At 30.5% G+C, this 8,133-nt stretch overlaps 1 long non-coding RNA gene across 2 annotated transcripts; it reads right to left on the bottom strand.

Moving 5' to 3' along the window:
* Positions 1–5,048: 5,048 nt before the first annotated feature.
* LOC136783617 (uncharacterized) lies at positions 5,049–7,055 on the bottom strand. 2 transcript variants are annotated; one of them, XR_010824290.1, is made up of 3 exons: positions 6,964–7,055; positions 6,764–6,898; positions 5,049–6,401 (listed from the first exon to the last, which is right to left on the bottom strand). It is a non-coding gene; the product is annotated as an uncharacterized lncRNA (long non-coding RNA). The 2 variants fall into 2 exon arrangements; XR_010824291.1 differs by having other exon boundaries at positions 5,049–6,362.
* Positions 7,056–8,133: the final 1,078 nt, after the last annotated feature.

Raw genomic sequence — 8,133 nt, 5'->3', positions numbered from 1 at the left:
CTCAGAAGCCTTCCAATAACTTAGATGTTTCGATATACTTCTAGGATAACGATTTGTGTACGATGGGGGCTTAATATTGCATAACCGTTCGTCTACTATGTTCAATGAACTCACGATTGAAAATGCTTTATTATTAAATTTTGAAAGAAACCAATAGCTCATAAGATTTGTAGTAACGCCTTCGAAAACACAATGCATTGTGTCAATTACCGTAGTTCGAACGAGTTTATATGTAATTGAAGATAATATAGTTGGCCCTTTAACACCACAAACCGGCATTGAAGATTCTAAGGCTTGTTGTGCTTGTATGAGCGTATCCTTGTCATTTCTTAATGGAGAGTCTTTGTAAGGATAAACCATATTTCTATTTATACGTTCTCCATTTTGCAAGCATTTATGGCATCCGAACTTACCATTATATTGCTTCATATTAAGAAATAACGCTTTTGCAGGCATGTCACATGTACCGCAAATAATTATTCCTTTTGCGGTTGTTGGAACTTCCATATTTGCTACATTTACTAAAATTCCATTATACAAAGATCTGAACTCTTCATATAATGGTTTTAAAAAATAATTTGGTTTTGGTTTTTTTCCCCGTACCATAAGCCCGCTAAAACTAAATTATGGAGCTTATATCTATCTTTGTAGGGTAGTTCATTTATTATTAGATAGAACGGCCAAACAGAAAATTTAGACGATTTAAAAGGAGAAATACCGTCGGTATACCAGGTAAATGATATATTCATTTCGTAATTTACAATTGTTTCATTTGTAAGGAGCTCTTTATAAATTTCTCCGTCAAAAATATCGGATACTTCCTCTGAATTTACCCTATTGCATCGATTTTTAATTTTAGAGACAAAATCAACCCTATTAAACATTGATCTAATTTGACTTTGAATCGGGAATTCTAAAAATGTATAGGTTTCTTTATTTTGGGAGCACTGGATGCATGCTTCTTCATTGGCTTCCCACATTTCTTCCGCACAATTTTCACAAAATGTATGTTTTTTAACATCGAAGTTAGACTTACAAAATTTTTTTAAATTGTGTACACTTGTGATGCAGTTGTTGGGAGTTGGCACATGAATTTTGATTAGATCCAAAATGTCTGCAAGTAGCACTCCAGATATTCGATGCTTCATTGCAATACTAAGTATTGATAAAGCACTTTGTTTTTGGGTAATTTTTGCTTGGGGGTATAAAAGTAAATCATCGGCGTCTGTTTCATTTTGAGATACACCATTTGAATCCTCATTCATCCAATCTTCATCTTCAAAAAATGGGGTTTCTTCATTTGAATAACATGCATCTAATATTAAAAAAAACATTTTTTTATTATTTTTTGTAATTTTAAATTGTAATATAAAATAAGTTTGTATAGATAGCACATTTCAAACATTTTTATTTTTTGAATTTAAATTTTTATGCAATGTAACTAGTTAAATAAAGGTTTTGTTAATTTTTTCAGCTATTTTAAATTTATTTCACCTTCATAAAATTCATTCAAACATTATAAAAGGTATTTTGTTTTTACACAGCTTTGACTAATTTACAGATTATTCACTATAGATTAATTTTTATTGAAGTTGGTAGAAAGTTTGCGAAAATAAAATGTAGCATCGTGTGGCATGAAGACTAGTTCCGATAACTTCACAATGCAGAAAACGTACAAGTTTTATTATTTTCGTATAAAAATTTACACGGAAGGAGATACTGTTAAGAATTGTGGAATATATATTTTTATGATAAATAAAAAGACGAAGAGATGTGATGCTATTTTAATTCATGATTTCGACTCCCTTAATAATTTTTATTAAGAAGAATGAGGAAATGAATTAAGAAAATCGCGTTTTCGTAAACTCTTAACGGGATCCCTCACGCGTGCTGTACCGACAGTACAAGTCAATAAACAATTAGTTTAATAAAATTCAAATGCGAAGCAAATTTAACAATCGGACGTTTGTAGGACAATGTGCCAGTTCTACGAGTTAAACGAACTTAAAAACACTCAAATTAGTTGAAATATAACGCTGTACCATTTTGCTGCGTTCTGAAGAGAGGTTACTTTTGGTTATTTCCACTTCAAGAACGCGGGACAGTGGTACAGCGTTATTCTTCATCCGATTTGAGTTTTTTTAAGTTCGATATACTCATTAGAATTGGCACCTTGTCATAAAGAAGCCCGTTTTTGCAATTTGCTTCGCATTTGACTTTTATTAAACGAATTGTTTATTGACTTGTATTGTCGGTAGAGCACGCATGAGGGATCCCGTTAACTGAATCTTTTAGGATTTAAAGATTTATGTTTGTACCGTCAATTGTGATAAATCGATACATTATAAACATTATCTTCTTGTAGAAGAGTTAACCAACATATATAATTATTTTCTTAATAGAATACTTGAAAAAGTAATGAGACTGAAGATAGCCGCAACTTTCTAGCCGCGAGTTCAGGAAACGCACAGCATGAAGTTGGCGAGTCACCCGGTATACGAAATCGGTGGCACTCCTACTTTCAATCGAGTTTTTTAAAAATAAAGAAATTTTTTTAATTTCCTTTAACAAGACAATTTTGAAGCTGCTTAAATTCGGAATCCAACAGTATGGATTTCGCGAGGGTTTGCGACTCCCTTAATGCTCTTCTTAAGAGAGAAACAGGACATTAACCTAACAAACTCACGTTTTCCAACTTTCGGCTGGATTTTTTAAATAGCAGGCATTTTTTTTTAATTTTTTTCTCCTATACAGTCTCAAAGCCCATTAAATTCTGAATATAACGATATACATTTCGAAATGGTTCGCGACTCCCTTAATGCTTTTTTATAACCAAGAGCTAAACAGAATTCAGAATAGACAGAAAACGTTAGTTTTTCCATCTATTCTGAATTCTGATTACTTCTTGGTTAAAAAAAAACATTAAGGGAGTCGCGAACCCTCACGAAATCCATACTGTTTTATTGAGAATTTAATGGGCTAGAGGACTGTGTAGGTGAAAAAAATTTGCAAAATTTCCTGCTATTTCAAACATCCAGCCCAAAGTTAGAAAACGGCAGTTCATCTATCTAACCCCGGGATTCATAAATGAAACTTAAGCTCAAGTTCAAGCTTAAGACGGGTAAAATCTATAGTCTACGTAACACACCTTATAGGTTTCAAGGTGAGCTTGAACTCAAGTTTTGTTTATGAATCCCGGCCTAAGTCATATTCTGTTCACTTCTCAGTTAACAAAGGGCATTAAGGGAGTCGCGAACCCTCACGAAATGCATACTATTTTATTGAGAATTTAATGGGCTAGAAGACCGTCTAGGTGAAAAAAATTAAAAAAAATTCCTGCTATTTCAAAAATCCAGCCGAAAGTTGGAAAACGTGAGTTTGTTAGGTTAATGTCCTGTTTCTCTCTTAAGAAGAGCATTAAGGGAGTCGCAAACCCTCGCGAAATCCATACTGTTGGATTCCGAATTTAAGCAGCTTCAAAACTGTCTTGTTGAAGGAAATTAAAAAAATTTCTTTATTTTTAAAAAACTCGATTGAAAGTAGGAGTGCCACCGATTTCGTATACCGGGTGACTCGCCAACTTCATGCTGTGCGTTTCCTGAACTCGCGGCTAGAAAGTCACGGCTATCTTCAGTCTCAGAAAAAGTAAGTTCTATAGAAATTATAAAAAGGTAGGGTCTTTTATATCACATGTACATTTTATAATATTAATGGGAAGTGTGTGCTTTAAGGTTTAAGTTATATAGTAAAGAGAAAATTCGAAAATTGAGAATACACATTTTCAATCTCTCCAAAGCTTGCTGCTTTATGTTACATACATATAATAAAATAATCGTAAGGGATCTCAAATCAATGTTAAGTATTATTTCAACTGATATTCCTTGGGAATGCTATATGTAGAATTTTTAACCGACTCTTTCAATGTGACGTACAGCATGAGCGAGCCTACAATATCATTCTTTTACAACATTTTTGAATTAAAAAATAAATAATTTCAATTATTAAAAACCCATAGAACACCAAATGACTTAAAGACATCTTTTAGGCATCTTTCAGTCAATTGGCTGACTAAAAGATGTCTATAGGATAACTTTTAGTCAAGTGTGCTGTATGGGGATTCAAAAAGCAAGACAAGTCGCTTTTTATTTTATGAAATTTATTATTTTGAAAAATGAACTTAAATTATACATGAAATATAAAACAAATTTACCAACCATCATAATCATCTTCATTATCTTCATCATTTATAATAACATTATTATCGCTGTCATTATCGTTCCAATTTATTGTATCAACATTGATGTTATCCGTAAAAAAATCCTGATTTTGTAATTGCAGACCTTCCGAAGTTATTCCTCTGTAACTAAAATCCCATAAAAAACAAGCTTTGCTTGTAAAAAAAGGACGGCAAGTACATAAGTCGTATCTAGTATGATTAATATATAGTAATATAAAATATTTTAATTAAAAAAAAGTAGTGAAATCCAAATGTTAGGCAAGTATAAATTTTTTCCATGGCGAAAATTGAGATTTAGAAAAAAGTAAATAGTAATACAAAAATTACTTGCCAGGCCCGTTGTATGCAATCGTATTAAATAGCCACATTTTTAACTTACGAGAAGCAATGCTTATATTGCAAGATAGCAACTTACACATGAATATTACGGGCCCGGCAAGTAATTTTTGTATTACTATTTACTTTTTTCTAAATTTCAATTTTCGCCATGGAAAAAATTTATACTTGCCTAACATTTGGATTTCACTACTTTTTTTTAATTAAAATATTTTATATTACTATATATTAATCATACTAGATACGACTTATGTACTTGCCGTCCTTTTTTTACAAGCAAAGCTTGTTTTTTATGGGATCTTATAACGTTTTGTAAGAATATAGGAATTAAAACTAAAAATTCTTTTAACTAATTCAATCTAATAAAACATTTTCCAATGTTCTCATCGTTCCATAATGTAAAGCTTCAATTCGAGATATTAATTTATTAATCTATTAAATATAATACAAAATATTACAATGATGAGTTCTTATCATAATTACACTTTTAGAGGCATTTAACATAGGATTCAATGACTGTTTGAGTTATATTTTCAACATCATATACCCAATATCACATTAAAGCCTTTCGCTTTCAAAAATTTGTTTCTAAATTTACCTTTAAATCCACTTTTTTCTTAGGTGTTACTCTCACTATCATCTTTGCATTATGGCTCTTTCCCTGGTAAACTAGTGACATTTATATATTCTTTTCATTAATATAAACTGTAAAATATATACCAGTTAATGCAATGGAAGTCTATGTTTTTTAGGTATACTGCTTTCAGTTTCTTGAAGTTACACACTGTATGTTCTATTACATGTGAAATATTGAAATTATGAATTCCTTTCATATTTACACATTTACATGATTTTATTATAATTTTCATCAACTATGTTATTTCTAATTCCAAAGTTGTATGCCCAAAATCACCTGCAGGCACTTCACTCTCAAGGATTTTCTTATAAATTAACTCATATTTATCCATCACTTTTTTAGCTGTTAACCTCAACATCAACTTTGAATTATGGCACTTTCTCCAGCACACTAGTGCCATTTATATTTTCCCTTCATTAGTATAAACTAGGAAATACACCAATTTATACAATGGATGCCTCTCTTTATTAAATATACAGCTTTCAGTTTCCTAATTTTATTCACCATATGCCTGATCACATGTAAAATATTGCAATCATGAATTCTTTTCATATTTACACATCTACATAAATTTATTATAATTTTCATCAACTATGTGATTTCTAATTCCAAAGTTGTATGCCTAAAATCACCTGCAAGCACTTCACTCTTAAGGATTTTCTTATAAATTAGCTCATATTTATCCATCATTTTCTTAGCTGTTACCGTCAATATCAACTTTGAATTATGGCACTTTCTCCAGCACACTAGTACCATTTATATTTTCCTTTCATTAATATAAACTAGGAAATACACCAATTTATACAATGGAAGCCACTCTTTTGTGGATATACTGCTTTCAGTTTCGCAAAGTTATTCACTGTAAATTCTATTGCATGGAAAATATTAATATGATGACTTCTTTTCATTGTTTCATTTCTAGATGACGTTATCATTAAAATTATGATTTAATTGACTTATATATTTCAAAGGGTTTATGCCCAAAATCACCTGCAAGCCTTTCGCTATTAAAAATTGGCTTCCAAATTAATTTTTTAATTTCTCCACCTTTTTCCTTAGGTTTAACTCTCAACATTAACTTTGCATTATGGCTCTTTCTATGGTAAACTGGAATCATTTCTGACTTCTTGTATTAAATATTACAGCTTAACCCTGCACAATGACACAATAAACATGTTATTGTAAATCAATCTGAAATAAAATCTCACTAAGTACCAAAAGATATATTACATATTATATTATAAAAATCAATGTTATTCTTATAAAAAATTAAATTTGAATAATTTTTTTGGTAATAATAATAATTTCTTTCTATTCTGATTGGGGAAGCGTAGGTAAATATATGGTTTTAATACTTTTTTATATTATAATTGAATATTAAATAACGATTAGAAAATATTTATCTGCTTTTCTTTAATCGTAGTAATAAGAAAGATTTATTGTCTCATGGAAAATTGTTTCTATATATGATATAACCTATCGGACAGTTGAAATCCATATGAGTTTAAAGAAAAGAAAAATTTAAACATGAAATTTGTTATTGATTTCCATACCTGGATGTTTAGCATATGTTCAAACCTCATCCTTCTCTGTTTCATTTACAACCTTTGTTAATCTGCATTCTCCAATGACAGGGTATTTCCAAGAATTGTTATAGCATTTGGCACTGGTTGGCATCAAACTGCAAACTATGAAATAATGCCTATATATAACTTTGTTTTAATTAAACAAATTCTTTTTACAATGTACTTACTTTACATGAAAATGTTTATGTTTATAGCTATTGAGACACTACCGTGTGTCTTAATTATGAGTGAATGTAACAAGATTATCCTTATCTGTTTTATCTGCAATAACCTTTGAAGTACATCTGGAAAGAGAGACTCAACAAAGTAATTGTTATATTTTAATACATGCTTGAGCTGAATTAAAAATTAATAAATAAACAATTAATTTTTAATTACATACATTTTAAGCGGTTGAATGAGTTACACTTACTTTACCATGTGATAATGAACAATTGGCTTATCTTTTTCTTTCGCTAGTAAATTGACATATCATTGAGTCATCAACAGTTAATCACATTTCAAACTACTGTTTCCATTGCTCAACCAGTACTCCGTAGTTGCATTAAACCAAAGCTCTGTTTTCCAGCAACACATGGCAGCACTATCTTCATTATCTATTTTATTATAAAAAGTAGTAATATCCACTTGAACTGTAACTGATTCCTCTTTAACTGTGGTAGTACTTTTTGGTGCTTGCATTTTTCCAAGAATTGTTATAGCATTTGGCACTGGTCTGGCATCAAATTGCAAACTATGAAAGGATACCTTGTATATAACTTTGCTTTAATTAAACTAATTTTTTTCACAATGTACTTACTTTTCTTAAAAACGTTTATGTTAATTGTTGTTGAAACACTACCATGTGTGTTGGTTATGAGTGAACGTAACAACCTCATCCTTCTGTTTCATTTACAATTTTCGTTAATCTACATTCTTCAATAACAGGGTATTTCCAAGAATTGTTAGAGCATTTGGCACTGGTATGACTTCAAATCAGAGGTGCATACAAGGAAAATATTTTATTTATAACCTGAAATAAAATCCCACAAAGTACCACAAAATATTAAATTTTAATATATTTTACAATGTTGTGTTACTTATCTGATTCTCCATCAGACTCCTTCATGTATTTATTCCTTTAGTTTAATTATCTACACTTTGAATTATATCACACTATTTTTATCCTAATACAGAGTAATTTTGATTTTGACCTTATTGACAGTTCTATCGAAATCGATCGAAATTAGGGTTATGCCGGTATTGAATATAGCAGTTGAATATAGCGGTCAACTTCAGCCCGAGACATACAGAAAGGAAGGAGAAGAATTTCAACTTCGGCATATATATAGCTAACA

This window comes from Prorops nasuta, unplaced genomic scaffold (genome assembly GCF_024137725.1).
Source record: "Prorops nasuta isolate Cenicafe-Biocafe unplaced genomic scaffold, Cenicafe_Pnas_1.2 PNAS00034, whole genome shotgun sequence".
NCBI lineage: Eukaryota > Metazoa > Arthropoda > Insecta > Hymenoptera > Bethylidae > Prorops > Prorops nasuta.
The sequence above is the reverse complement of the archived record's forward strand: the minus strand, read 5'-3'. Positions and strand labels throughout refer to the sequence as shown.